The sequence below is a fragment of the Xyrauchen texanus genome, chromosome 35 (assembly GCF_025860055.1).
Source record: "Xyrauchen texanus isolate HMW12.3.18 chromosome 35, RBS_HiC_50CHRs, whole genome shotgun sequence".
NCBI classification, from domain to species: Eukaryota; Metazoa; Chordata; class Actinopteri; order Cypriniformes; family Catostomidae; genus Xyrauchen; species Xyrauchen texanus.
Window position 1 is genome coordinate 20,149,970 of NC_068310.1, and position 15,402 is coordinate 20,165,371.

General features: G+C 36.4%; 1 protein-coding gene across 1 annotated transcript in view; it reads right to left on the bottom strand.

Moving 5' to 3' along the window:
• LOC127628672 (intermembrane lipid transfer protein VPS13D-like) overlaps positions 1–1,404 on the bottom strand; it is a 72,926-nt gene extending 71,522 nt beyond the window's left edge. Inside the window, exon 1 of the mRNA XM_052105456.1 lies at positions 1,009–1,404. The gene's annotated coding sequence lies outside the window, so the exon portion shown is untranslated. The remainder of the gene's footprint in view (positions 1–1,008) is intronic.
• Positions 1,405–15,402: the final 13,998 nt, after the last annotated feature.

Consider the following 15,402-nt stretch of genomic DNA (forward strand, 5'->3'; position numbering starts at 1 on the left):
ATATGTTTTTCATTTCGGTTCGTTCTGTGCAAAACTGTGTTTTTCGTTCCAGTTCAGAAGTTCCGCAGCCTCCTTTCCAAAAGGTTACCGGTTAGAACTGAATAAAAGAAGGGTTTAAAACATCATTTTTAAAATGACAGTTCTCTGCAATACTTGTGGGTAAAATACCAATTACAGCATTGCCAGATCCCACAAGAGAAATAAGCGACCTGGTCTGGATAAACAAGCCTAAAATAAGCCACTTGTCTCAAAATAAACATACAGTTAATTAAGAGTTAAATAGAATTTTAATTACAGATCTGCTTCTGAGTCAAAACTGATTGCATCAAATATGTATTAATGCATCATATCTAACAATAATTCAGTGAAGACTTGGAAATGAACTCATATAACAAATGAGTTATATTTAGTAATTATACATAGTTGTTGAAAGGTCTTCATTCACAGAATGAGAACGTGACATCCACAACGAGCAATTAGGCAAAGAAATGTGTTATGCTGCATTTTCCTTCAGGATCAAAGCACATGTTTAATTTTTTTGGGCAACATGAGCCTTTAGTTCCATGAAAGAATTATCAGAACAAAATTAGCCAGTTATAACAGTTACCAGCATTTAAAAATAATGCTTTCACTCTGGAAGCATTGAAAATCACATTGTTCTGGTTTTCGATTATGTTCTACAAAATAGTTTGTTTATTCTTTGTTTCGTTCCTTGAAGCGTTTTTAATCCCTGTTAACAACAGTCACAGTCAGTAAATGCATTTGCTCTTGACTCTGACATTCACTGACTACGATAATGTGCTTCTAGTATTATTTATCAAGATAACATGTATAACCCTCGAGTTAAATTTGGCAAAACAAGCAGATAATGGTTGCCTGATGGTGACACAATGATCAATTCAAATTCACTTGCAGCAGTATTGTTTAAATTAAGTGCATGGTGACACTTGGAACTCATTTAAGGAAATGAAACAATCTTTGCCCACACCCCTTTAGTGATCAATTTACCACTGGCATGAGACCTCCAGTGCTCTGTTCTCGATCAGCTGCAGTCTATGATAATTTCAGTCCGAGTAAATTTACACCTCACTTTTCCTCGTCCAAGCAAAAGTCCTTCTCTCAGAAGAGAAACTGTCCTTACTGCGCAAAAAAAATAATTAAAATAAAATGTAGTTAAAACGAACTTTACACAACACACCGCCGCTGTGATAGGACAAACACATTTTGAAGTGTGGCGATAGAGAAGCCAAAACGGCTCTCTATTACTCAAAGGCCGTGCGCTTGTCCTTCAGCGCTGCTTGACCACTACCTGCTAACTTTACAGCATAACAAACAACAGGAGTGATCCGTAACAGTTTGTAGTTTAGCTCGATATTTGTCTCTCAGTCTTACGAAATGCGCCCTAAACTAAAAGCACCGTGTGTTGTTGGCTTTCTGCCATCATATCTCAATTTCCATGCTGTCAAAGTAAAATTATCTGCCGCTTCCTGGAACCAGCGACACTCCAACAGCGCGCTTCCGGTCACGTGCCATAACAAAACGATTACGAAAGTAGGTCGTCATGTGACACCCAGCGTTTGACGGGTCATAGATCAGTGGTCATAACTGCTGCTTGTCTTATTATAAATGACGGCTAAATTATTATTTTTTTAAATAGAGAAAGAAAAAAGAGAAGAAGCAATAAATCGCCATACATTATCAAACCAAGTTATTATTGTGAATAATGTGTTAGTGTCTTCAGTTTGTAGATGTGCAGTTCCAGTTTTGTACATTTGGCGGCATAGTTACACATAAGATTGTTCGTTTGCAGTGGTTCTCAACCAGGGGTTCTGGATCCACTAGGGGTCCTCAGCATACTTCCAGGTGGGCCTCAAGATCTCTTAAAATGATTTAAATTGTAATTTAAATCATTTGCAATTTAAATTGGTATGCAATTCAATTGCATACCAATCAGAAGTGAAGTGAAGTATCTGGGGATTCAGATAACCAAAAATATAATGAGCAGACAGCACTTGAATTTTCACTACAATTAGTTAAAACTAAGAATAAATTTAATAATTGGCTTCAAAGAGATTTATCTCAATTAGGCAGAGGTTTTTTTTAATCAAAAGCAGAAGGTTTATCGAGATTTGTTTACCCCTCCCTATCCTTATATATTGACAGCAACACTTCCCAAAAAATTTATAAAGTTTTCCTTGATTTTATATGGAAGAATATATCCCACAAATTAAAGAAACATATTTTGGCAAATAAAAGAAGTGAGCGGGGGCTCGAAGTTCTACATTTTGTTGACACTAATAACACATTTAAAATCAATTGGTTGAAGAGATGTTCAACTGGTAATGACTCTATGTGGTATTTTATCCCCAATAATATATTTAATAGGATTGGTGGCCTCTCGTTCTTATTGAGATGTAATTATTCTGTTGGGAAAATACCTATAAAATTGGCTAAATTCCATCAGCAGGCACTGTTAGCTTGGAAGTTGGTTTACAACCACAACTTTTCTCCCCACAGAACGATTCTTTGGAATACTATGGACATTAAGATTAAAAACAGGGTTTAATACACGATTTTTTTTTGGGGGGGGGGGGGGAGGGGGGGAAATGGTTTAACAAAGACATTATTCTTATTGCAGACCTGTTTGATTGCAAAGGTGACATTTTGGTATATGAGGAATTTATGAATATCTATCAATATCCTTTGCCATTTAAAGATTATCAATCTGTTAAGGCGATACCGGAGAGCATAGTATTTTTGATGAAATCATCTCTAACTTATGGTGTTGGTCATAAACAACTACCTCAGTTATTTTTGGGAGGAACGTTATTTTTAAGTACAGCCTGTAATAACAAATTTATCCGCCAATTATCCCATTCACAGTTAGCAATTGCACCAAGAGGATGTTTACTGACGACATTCAATGGAAGAAAGCGTGGTTGTTACCATATAAATATTGTATTTCAAATCAAATTAAAGAAGTGCACTTTTTAAAATTTTGCACAATATATATCCATGTAATGCACACCTGGCGAAATGTTGTGATGTAAGCGATATATGTACTTTTTGTAATAATGAAGTTGAAAGCCTTAACCATGTATTTTCTCTTGTAGTATATCTTCGAAGTTTTGGTGTGAATTGAGTAATTATTGTTTTTCTACAATTGATAAAAATTATATTTTTTGCATTAAAGATATTATCTGTTATTTTGAAAACGAGAATAAAGCATTAGTTTGTATTGTTAATTTTTTTTATACTTGTAGCAACGTTTTATTTGCACAAGCAGAGGTATCTTAAAAAGCTACCCAGGCTCACCGAGTTCTTAGTTGATGTGGAGTAGGCTTGGTTAAATCTTTAAAATTGCTCACCAATAAGAAATGTTCTTCTTTTTTAAGACAAATATTACGTTTTTTATTTATTTTTTATTTATTTATTTATTTTTGTTATTATATTGTTATTGCCTTTTTGTATATGCAATTATAAATGTACAATTGTAAATTTTGTTGCATTTACAATAATAATTTTTTTTTTTTTAAACTTCCACACTGAAATTGCATAAGCTGTAACTGGCTGTCAAACACATATTGGGCTACACATATATATTTTCTCAGGCACTTTTTGAGTCAAAATAGACACTCAACTTCCATAATTTCAGTAGTACACCCATATGACTATAGCCAAATCATACTGTTCATGTGTTGTACTTGCTATAGTTTACTTCCATATTGATGCTTTGTCAAATTTCAATGTCAAATGTCAATCAAGTCATTTACTGAAACATCAGCACCACCTTGAGTAAGAAATAGCATTTATGTGTACACCCTACTGATAATTTACCATTGTCACACAGAAAATCAAAACGATATAACTGTCATTTGTATGAATACAGTACTCATTTGTCTTGCAATTAACAAAGAAATAGATATCCTGTGTAAATATATATATATAAAATAACCATAAAAATATTATTTATGGAAGTGCAAAAAAGTGACACTATTACATATCTTGGGTCTTAATGACCCTATAAAATTTAGGTAATGAATCAATTATATTATTTTGTTTTTGTGTGCCTTTTCTTCTACACTAAGAGAAAGGTAAGAAAAATGAAGAGGTTTGGGGATAACTCCAAAAAAATGGATGAGCTGCAGGGGGTTGAATGAGGTCCCAGGTAACTTAAGACCCAATGTTTGCTTTTAATCATTTTTAGGGTGTTACGTGGTGGTCATGGCATGCATTTGTAAAATTGGATATAACTTTAAACAGAAATGTTTAGTAAGCGATTTTATCACACTATTATTTTAACGTTTAGGGACAAGTCTAAATTATTAGACTTGTCCCCCCAAAAAAACCCCAATGTTTTATACTTGTTAAAGATTGTCTTAGAGCAGGGTTATTATACTTAAATTAGCTATATACTGTACACTTATTTGTACAGCTAATACATTCATTTAAATACATTCTTACACAACAAAAATCTGATCAATTGAATCGCTTCTATCAAGTTTGGAAAATGACTCAACACTCTAGCTTTGCAGCATGTTTTAATTCATGCACCTTTAATTATGATTATCAACTGATCCCATGAATTCTTGAGATCTGACAAAATGCACTGAGCAGAGTAATCCATCCAGACCTGTATCCAATGTAATCCCCTGGCCGCCCCAGACCCTCCAGAGGCTACATCAGTTGTTGTCTCTCCCTCCCACATGCACTCGGGCAAGTAGACATGAGGGCTGTTTGCAATATATCTTGATATGAAATACACCACTCTTCTGCCCAGCACATCGAATAACAATAATCTCACCACATGTGGAGCTCTGCAACCCCCTGGCTGGCCATGGGCAACCATATAATCCCAGCCAGCCTACAATAGCATACAGGCCATCTGTTCATCTCATAGCTCATTAAAACTCCACATCTGGACATTGAAGTGGGGGCAGCGCTCTCTCTTTCTCTTTCGACTCATTTCTCCTTCTCTGTTCTTCCAGTCCGGCTTTTTAAGATAAGATTTTATATATCTCTCACTATCAGGCATTACAAAGATCCTTGGTACAATTGTCTGTAAGCATAAACATCTGTTCCATAGGTACTGTTACATAGAAGACACAATTTAATAATTAACTAACCATTATTTTAACTTTCAATATGGCTTTTAACCATCTATACTACCCCCCACCCCACCCCTGCATCAATGTAAACTAACCAGCATTTGTGTCAGAAACAGAAGAGGGTCAGGATGCAGGGCAGGATCTTGTGTTCAGGGATCTTGGTTTCATTCTCAGGTCGTAGTCCATCATTGGATAATGAGAGGGCAGCTGGAGGATCAATGTCATTTACCCTGAATTTTAAATAATCTTGGCTGCCATCCAGTTAGGAAGGCCTTGATGCATACCTTCATGCTCACTTGATGCATGCCTTTGTGGGCAATTGTAGTAGCTGTGGTTACACTTCAATAAGGTCTTAGGACACTGATACTTGAGACATGGGACAAAACATGTTTCATCATTTTAGTTTTGAAACACATATGAAATACGTATGAAAACATGAATAAAATCAGTCAAAATCAAAATCAGCTTTCATCCTGAAGCTCCACCATATTTCACCTGATTCAAGTTCAATAAGGTCATGCAAGCTGTATATGGTATATAATTGTAGGTAATTGTGTTTATGTTTTTGTCAAATCCATGATTCGCCTCTTCGAATGATGGATTTGAACGTTATCATCCTTATTGTAAAGATGCTTTTTGTGACTTCTAGATCATTTCCCTAATTTTAAGTAGGTCATATACAAGTAGCTAGCAATTATACACAAATGATACTCTTGAGATCTGATACCAACTGGATAACTTCAGAAGTCATTTATTTAACCACTGAAGTTTGATGAATTATGTTTTAGCTGACTTGATCTGCTTTTTGGGGCTTCAAAGGCCTGGCCACCATTCACTTGAATGGACCTACAGAGCGGAGATGTTCTGCAGAAGAAAGAAAGTCATACACATCTTAGAGGGTAAGTAAATGATTAGAACATTTCATTTTTGGGTGAACTATCCCTTTCAATTTTATAAGACACTTTTTTATAGTTGAATCAACTCAGTTATTTTAAGTTCCCTTGGTTACATGAATTTTGAGTAATATGAACATAGGAAGATTGAATAAAACTGACGATATTGAAAGTTTTCTGAGTGTATGGGCTATATGCAAAATTGTTATTTAGCCAACTCCATTATCTGATCAACATCAACCTGACAGATTCTGAAAGTAGTGATAATTTATTATATGGAGGATGACAATAATTTTGAAACGATTCTTTACTCTAAAATAATTTGTCAACAAAGGCGTAGATTGGCTTGAAGTGCTTAAAGTGCTTGAATTTAGCTTTTAGAAATGTAAGTACGAAAATCACCTTGTTTTGTTGAAAAGTGCTTGAGATTAAAACAGAAAATGTCTTCCATGTAATGTGTGTCCATTGAAGATGAGATCAGACACTCCACTTTAAATAATTGAATTGAACATTGAATAATGTGTATTTTCATATCCATTCTGTTCTTTGTAGTCAGATAAAAAAATTTAAATAAATATAAATTTTAATCACAAATACGTAGCATGGATGTGCTAAAAAAAGAGAGACTTCTCTCTTGTCAATAAACCGAGACACTGCGTGAGTCTGTGAGACGCTCGTTGCTGTCTTAAAGTGCCATTTTTGCGCTTGAAAAGGAATATTCTGGGTTCAGGTTCAAGTTAAGTTCAATCAACAGCAGGGGCGGACTGGCCATCAGGAGAGCCGGGACTTTTCCCGAAGTGCTGGCCACGAAACAGGGCCGAATGGGCCGCGATAAGTTGAAATGGGCTGCCACGTGATGCAGAACGAGCCACAAAACGGCACTGCGATATGCCGAAGGTGGCAGCGATATGCAGAAAAGGTCAGCAAACCCTTCCCAGTCAGCCCCGATCGACAGTATTTGTGGCATAATGCTGATTTACCAAAGAAATTATCTTAACTCAAAAGAAGAGCAAAAATTGCAGATAAAGTAAGGTAATTGCAAATGGAAATTAAGGAAGCCAGTCCATAAACATTAAAATACACACAGTTTCAAAAGTATAGCCACTAGATGTAAACATAATACATGTTAATATGATTTTAGTGCAATCAAGTTAGGGATTTAGTGGCATAATGGCATTTACCAGATATACCACAGTTACTTTTCACATTTACACAGTTACATTGTCATGACAACGAAGTTGAAATACTGGACATACTATACTTTTGAAACAGTATGTATTTTTATGTTTATAAATTAGCCCCATTCACTTACATTGTAAGTGTTTTATTGTAACTGCATTATTTTAATTGAATTAAAATGTTTTTTTGTACTTTTTAACTAGGGACGAGCCTAAATAATCGTTTTTGGTAATCAACATAATGCCGCAAATTCTGTTGATTAAGCTAAACTTGTATTGAACTCAGAATATTTTTATAGTAATAAATAATATATGACTCTTACATTATGATTGGTCAATGGTGCCATCTAGCTGTCTCATTTCTCTGAGTGGACATCCTAGAATAAAGACATATCTGACCAGTCATCCAGGTATTGCCAATAATCTTTACTGCTTCTCGGATCACTGTGCAATCTCTACAAAAAAAGCGAATAAAATAATTTAAACTCAAATCAGTGTTTCATGTCCATTTATTTGGCCTTTGATTTAAAAATAAAACACAAATCTGGGTTGCAGTTAGGCACTTACAATCGAAGTGAGTAGGGCCAATTTTGAATGCATTAATACTCACTTTTTCAAAAATATAACTGCAAAACATACACAATATGCGTGTAATAACATTTGAATGTGATACAATCACTTACTAAACTTTTCTGTGTACATTTATATAATAACTTCATTGCTATGATGTAATGTCAACAAACCCTAAACCCTAAAATGACTTTAAAAATAAAATATGTGAGATTTAACAAAATAAATAATCTAAGTGTTTTTATGAAATTATAAGCTTCACATTTCTGCCTTTAAACCCTCCAAAAATGTGCCCCATTCACTTCCATTGTAAGTGCCTCATTGTAACCTACATTTTAAATTAAATGTAACCTAAAAGCTTTTTTTTATTTATTTTTTAGAAAAGGTTGTGTCACGATGTGGGTAATCAGGAGAAGGCAGACAGAAGGTAGGATCCAAACGCGGGTTTATTGACCAAGGAGATAAACAGACATAACAAATGAAACTACCGTGATGGGCAAAATGAAAACAAGACACGAAAACACAGGAACTGGGAACACGGGAAAACAGGCATGGGAGCGAACATCAACATTCATAGGAACGGTGGGAACACGAAACATCCAACAACATTCAACGACCGACAGAGACTGAACAAACAGACAGGGTTTAAATACATGAACAAGGGAAAAAGGGGCCAATGAACAAACAGAACTCAAACAAGGTAACAAGGTGATGAACAGAAACCAATAGCAAACTAATGAGGACAGGTGAAAACAATGACAGAGAACACGAACGTTAACAGGGAGACTATGGAGCTACACAAGGGACAAAAGTGAAAACTAAGGAATACAAAAGTGACAAAAATGGTAAACAAAGGGCAACGGTGAAACAAGACAAGGTAATCATTACAGGTTGGATGAGTCTAAATTAATTTTTGTTTTAATTATCATTAGTCCACAAATGCTTTCAATTAAGCTTAACTTGTATTTTACCTGGAACATTCCTTTAAGACACACTTGTAACATTCAAGCACATCTCTTGGCAGACAAATTTACCTGAGAAGTGATGAACATACTTTAAAAGCCTTCCTGATATAAATTTGTATAAATGTACAATAGTAATTCATACTCAGACACAAATTTGTGCAAAAGGCACTGATGAATTGAAGCTTAAAGTTGAGGATATGTGACTTGACATGGACTTGGCTGTTGTGACTTGGGACTTGCCTGTCTTAGGACTTGATTCAAGACTTAAATGCAAAGACTTGAGACTTACATGTGTCTTGTAAAACAATGACTTGGTCCCACCTCTGTTTGTTTGCACCCTGATGTAAACAGCATCTGCCACACCGGGGAGTAGGGTATTGCTGCAGTCATTGCTCCAAAAAGGGGCAGTCGCTCCAAAATGCCATTGAAGATATTGGGAGCCCCTTACCTAACCCTTTCCCTAACCTTAACCTTGAGTGGAAGTGACGCCCCCTTTTGGAGTTGGTGCAACCCCCTTTTTGTTTAACCATGCCCCCTTTTGGAGTAACTCCTCCCTGTTTTGGAGATTCCGCCACCATTTGGAGGTCTCCGGTCTGCAGCTATACCTACTTGACAAACTAAATGGTAGATGTCGCTGCATGGGTTGTAAAGACGGTATGTGAATGTGTACAATTATCCTAGCGACCACGGTACGAATCCACATTTTGTCCCACCCCTTTTCCCATGAAATTTCCTGTTTCTGTTTCTAATATTTCCTTTAATACCACTGAAAATAATTAATATAAATGTTGATTTCATCGCATTTATTTGGTCACGGTGAATGTTGGTGAGTACAGAGAAGTATTTGATCCGGAGTTGGGGGTCTGTCGATCACGCTCATTATTGCTTAAAATCGCTAAAAAACATGTTTTTTTGGGCAGAAACCATAGTTTTATGAAATTAACTATGGTGTTAGTAAAGTAATATTGTGGTAATATAGTAACCATGGTTCATTTTGCAGTTACTGTAAATGTAAAAAAATAGCATGGCGAAACTATGGTTACTGTAGCTAAACCAAAGTAATCTAAGGTAATGTTAAGGTTAGGTCTAGGGTTAGGGGTTAATATATTGTGTCTGTGGGACTCTAAATAAACACAATAAACACACTATCTGCACCAGGGTGCAATTACTATCTACCATAATTTGCACAAGGGTTGGAGTGAAAATAGTATCTAGCTCTAATTGCACTGGGGTGTAAAAAGCATCTGCTAGAAATATTTCTTTTTTTTTATCTGACAGTACTAACCCATTAATATCATCTCCAAAATATCATGAACTCCAGAATCATGAATCAATGCCTTGATATTTAATGTTAATAGGCAATACCTTCCCTACTGGAGGCAAAATTGGCTTTGTCATCCAAAAAATACTAAAGACAATTAGACAAGTTATAGCCTAAGCTACGTACATGCTATAAATCATATAATTTTGTGGAGGGGTTAGAGGAAAGTTGGTGGAAAGACATTGAGAAATGGCAAGAGACAGTGGGAGACTTGTGATTAAGCAAAACCTTTCCTCAGTGGCTTTCTGGATTTAACACAACTGGCCTACAGACATGTTACCATGGCAACAGGAAGTCACTGAATACTAGTCTTATTATCACAAATTCTCAGCTGTCTCATTCAACTTTTCCCTTGAGAATGAGTAGGCAAAATGAACAAATAGCCACTGCGTGCTTTCCATTCTCTCATATCCTCATTTGAGAGCATGTTGGGAGAGGGACTATGCAGAAATCAGACTCATATAAAGCTGAGTTGTTTTCAATGTTTTCATTACCATGCCCAGAAGATAAAACTATGTGCTGTGAGGTTGTTTTCGGTCATGGATATCTCCCATCCACATCTCTGTTAATCACCAGAAAGTGTTAAATGTATTCATCATTGCTTATGTATTTTAAGTTATAGAAAACACGAATGTCATGTAGTCCTGTCAGGGCCGGCCTGTGGCATAGGCAGAATAGGCAAATGCTAGGGGCACCGTCCACCCATAGGGGGTGCCCAAATGAGTGAGTGATTTTTTTTGTTTTTTGCCAATACTATTTTTATACTATTAATTCATTAAAAAAATAATAATAAAAAATAAATACAAATAATATATATATACACTCACCTAAAGGATTATTAGGAACACCTGTTCAATTTCTCATTAATGCAATTATCTAATCAACCAATCACATGGCAGTTGCTTCAATGCATTTAGGGGTGTGGTCCTGGTCAAGACAATCTCCTGAACTCCAAACTGAATGTCAGAATGGGAAAGAAAGGTGATTTAAGCAATTTTGAGCATGGCATGGTTGTTGGTGCCAGACGGGCCGGTCTGAGTATTTCACAATCTGCTCAGTTACTGGGATTTACACGCACAACCATTTCTAGGGTTTACAAAGAATGGTGTGAAAAGGGAAAAACATCCATGCGGCAGTCCTGTGGGCGAAAATGCCTTGTTGATGCTAGAGGTCAGAGGAGAATGGACCGACTGATTCAAGCTGATAGAAGAGCAACTTTGCCTGAAATAACCACTAGTTACAACCGAGGTATGCAGCAAAGCATTTGTGAAGCCACAACACGCACAACCTTGAGGCGGATGGGCTACAATAGCAGAAGACCCCACCGGGTACCACTCATCTCCACTGCAAATAGGAAAAAGAGGCTACAATTTGCAAGAGCTCACCAAAATTGGACAGTTGAAGACTGGAAAATTTTTTCCTGGTCTGATGAGTCTCGATTTCTGTTGAGACATTCAAATGGTAGAGTCAGAATTTGGCGTAAACAGAATGAGAACATGGATCCATCATGCCTTGTTACCACTGTGCAGGCTGGTGGTGGTGGTGTAATGGTGTGGGGGATGTTTTCTTGGCACACTTTAGGCCCCTTAGTGCCAATTGGGCATCGTATAAATGCCACGGCCTACCTGAGCATTGTTTCTGACCATGTCCATCCCTTTATGGCCACCATGTACCCATCCTCTGATGGCTACTTCCAGCAGGATAATGCACCATGTCACAAAGCTTGAATCATTTCAAATTGGTTTCTTGAACATGACAATGAGTTCACTGTACTAAAATGGCCCCCACAGTCACCAGATCTCAACCCAATAGAGCATCTTTGGGATGTGGTGGAACAGGAGCTTCGTGCCCTGGATGTGCATCCCACAAATCTCCATCAACTGCAAGATGCTATCCTATCAATATGGGCCAACATTTCTAAAGAATGCTTTCAGCACCTTGTTGAATCAATGCCACGTAGAATTAAGGCAGTTCTGAAGGCTAAAGGGGTCAAACACAGTATTAGTATGGTGTTCCTAATAATCCTTTAGGTGAGTGTATATATATATATATATATATATATATATATATATATATATATATATATATATAAAAAAATAAATACAAAAAAGCCTCCACAACAACATTGCTTATATTTTTTGTTGCCCTCAGCATCACCCCGGCCTGGTGCAGTCAATCGCCCCCGCCCCCCACTCTCATAGTTAGACTACCTGATCGTGGGGAATGGGCAAGTTCAGTTATCTGAAGTGACACTGTCACTGAACAAGATAAATTAGCATCAGTTGCCTTCTTCAAACATGTCAAAAACAACAAAGCCCTCTGGTGCCCAGGGAAGAAAAAGAAAAGAGTAGCAAAAACGGGATAAGAACAGAGGTAATGTGAAATTATAGTTTATCTAATTGCATACTAGTTACCCTTGGATCAGTGTTACTACTAGCTAGCTTACTTTGAACGATACTAGTAACATTTGCTAATTTAAATAGCAAGTTAGAATTAATGTCTCTGTTACTTTTACCTTAAATTAATTCCGTTAACCGAAGATGTGTGTGTGAACAGTCAAACTGCCGTTAGGGAATGTTGGAAGGACTATTCAGGTGTTGTTTGGGGAATTACCTAACCTATAACATAAATCATTTTGAGAAATTGTAAAAGTAAATTAAAATGCTTTTCCTTTTTTTTTTTCATCCCCTTTTGTAATTAATAGTTGTAAGCCATTGCATTTTCATTATTGATTGGAATATTATATTATATATCATTATATGTATAGCAAACAGCTTACTAGAGAAGTGCTCACTGAATACATGTTTTGTGCATAAAGGGTAGGTGTAATTACTTCTGCTATTTGTGTTTAGGCTATAAAGTAGCTTAAGTGCTATTATTGTATATTGTTTCACCATCAGCAGCTTTTTATTAATATAATATAACAACCATATGCTCCCATGTTCTCTTCAGATGCACTTTTGAAATATTTAAATCCCACACTTGCAAATCCTGGGCCTAAATCCTGTAGTTTGTACACAATGATCTGTGGTGGACTTGTCTGCGATGCAAGGGGCAGCAGCTAAAATCTTGCCTAGGGCACCAAATTGGTCAGGGCCGGCCCTGAGTACTGTACAAATAATCAAATATCCAGAACGTTTAAATAATAATCCTGCCTCATTTATTTAGCTAGAAAATCGTACAGTAAAAATCATGTAATCCCTTTTATGGGATATTTGTCTTAGAAATGTGAAATTTTTATATATGTTTACTCATTTGAATAAAAGCTTAAAACTCATATTAAAATTGTAAAGAAATAATTACATTTTCATTTTAAAATAATACGTAAAATTGTATACTCATCTGAAATACCACCTATTTAGATTTTAAAAGCTTTCATCTCCTCCAGCATCTTCCCACCAAATTTCAGTGGGTACGAGACACAGTGGCTTGAAGGTCTCTCCAGGTCTCCATTTAACCATTAGATGACCAGGTGGAGGATCTGGGGGTGCTTCAGCAAGGCTGGAATCGGGCAGATTCGTCTTTGTGAAGGACGCATGAATTAAGCCACTTACAAGATTATCCTGGATGAAAACTTGCTACTCCAACTCTGAGGATTTCAGCAGGACAATGCTCCATGCCACACAGCCATGTCAATCAAGGTGTGGATGGAGGACCACTGGATCAAGACCCTGTCATGGTCAGCCCAATCTCCAGACCTGAACCCCATTGAAAACCTCTGGAATGTGATCAAGAGGAAGATGGATGGCCACAAGCCAACAAACTAAGCAGAGCTGCTTGAATTTTTGAGCCAGCAGTGACATAAAGTCACCCAACAGCAATGTGAAAGAAGGGTCGAGAGCATGCCGAGACGCATGAAAGCTGTGATAGAAAATCAGGGTTATTCCACCAAATATTGATTTCTGAACTCTTCCTAAGTTAAAGAATTATGAATATGAACTTGTTTTCTTTGCATTATTCGTGGTCTGAAAACACTGCATCTTTTTTTTTCTAATTTCTGCAAATAAATGCTCTAAATGACAATATTTTTATTTGGAATTTGAGAGAAAAGCTGTCAGTACTTTATAGAATAAAACAAAAATGTTAATTTACTCAAACACATGCCTATAAATAGTAAATCCAGAAAACTGATCAGTTTGCAGTGGTCTCTTAATTTTTTCCAGTGCTGTATATGTGCTGTAGAAACAAAATGAGATTGCATAAAACCATCCAAGGCAAGGAATAGCTGGAGTGAAAGAGCATGTTATTGGTTGCATCATGTTGGGTCCTTCGTTTCTCAGCTACACCTTGGCGTTATTTCTTAAGTGTACGGCAAATAGCAGGACCATAGACAAATCTATCAAGATAGAAGGTTCCCTAAGACCAATTTTACAGTGCAGAGAACAATTTAGTGGAATAGTTTGCACCACATATAAAAATTTGGTCATAATGTCATTACAAACTTGTATCACTTTCTTTCTTATGTGGAACCCAAAACTATATTTTAATGAAAATCCTGATACGTCTTTTCAATATAATTGCAGATGGTAGTGATAACATCATAAAAAAAGTCAATGTGACTTGTGCGTCATATTCCAATCTTCTGAAGGCATACAATTTGGTTGTTTCGGTGAGAAACAACACATGATATACAAATTAAACTTTTAGTGCTTGGGGGAACTATTCCTTTAAAGATGAAGCGTGTAACTTATTTGGTGTTTTTTTGGTAGCACTTTCTCCTATCCCAGCTTAAAATGTAGAGACAACTGTAACTTCCTGAGACTCGAGCATGACTGCTGTGTGGATTTTTCATTTCCATTTTTGATTTTTAACTAGTAGCCCCTAATAAACATGCACATTTTTTTTGCAAAAGGTTTTCCTTAATATTGATGTCCTTATATGGGGACAGCAGGCCTAAGTTGTGAAATTTTAAATAATACCAAGCTATTTTCAGGGTCCATGGCATTTTTGATGCAATGAAAAAAAAGAATAATAACAGAACAGAAATTAATGAACACATCTCTGTCTGCATGCAGCTGTATTAGCCCTTTGAAGTCCTAGACTAGCCAGAGTTGTTTCACTGTTTAAGCAAACACGCACACATACACATGTGCACAGGCAGGGCCGGACTGGGACACAATTTCAGGCCGGGAAATCCTACACCCATCCAGGCCATCCTATGCACCCAAATAAAACACGGACAACCTTGGGGATCATTTTATATAAAGCTAAATTAAATTAAATTGACAAATTGAAATTGAAGTAGAAATAAAAACTAAATTCAAATTCATAACAATAATAACTTGTAATGACTAACTCTTCTTAGCTTTCACTTTCTTTAGTCTATGTTTGAGAGGAGGGGAAAAAGCAACAAATAATTGAAATGTC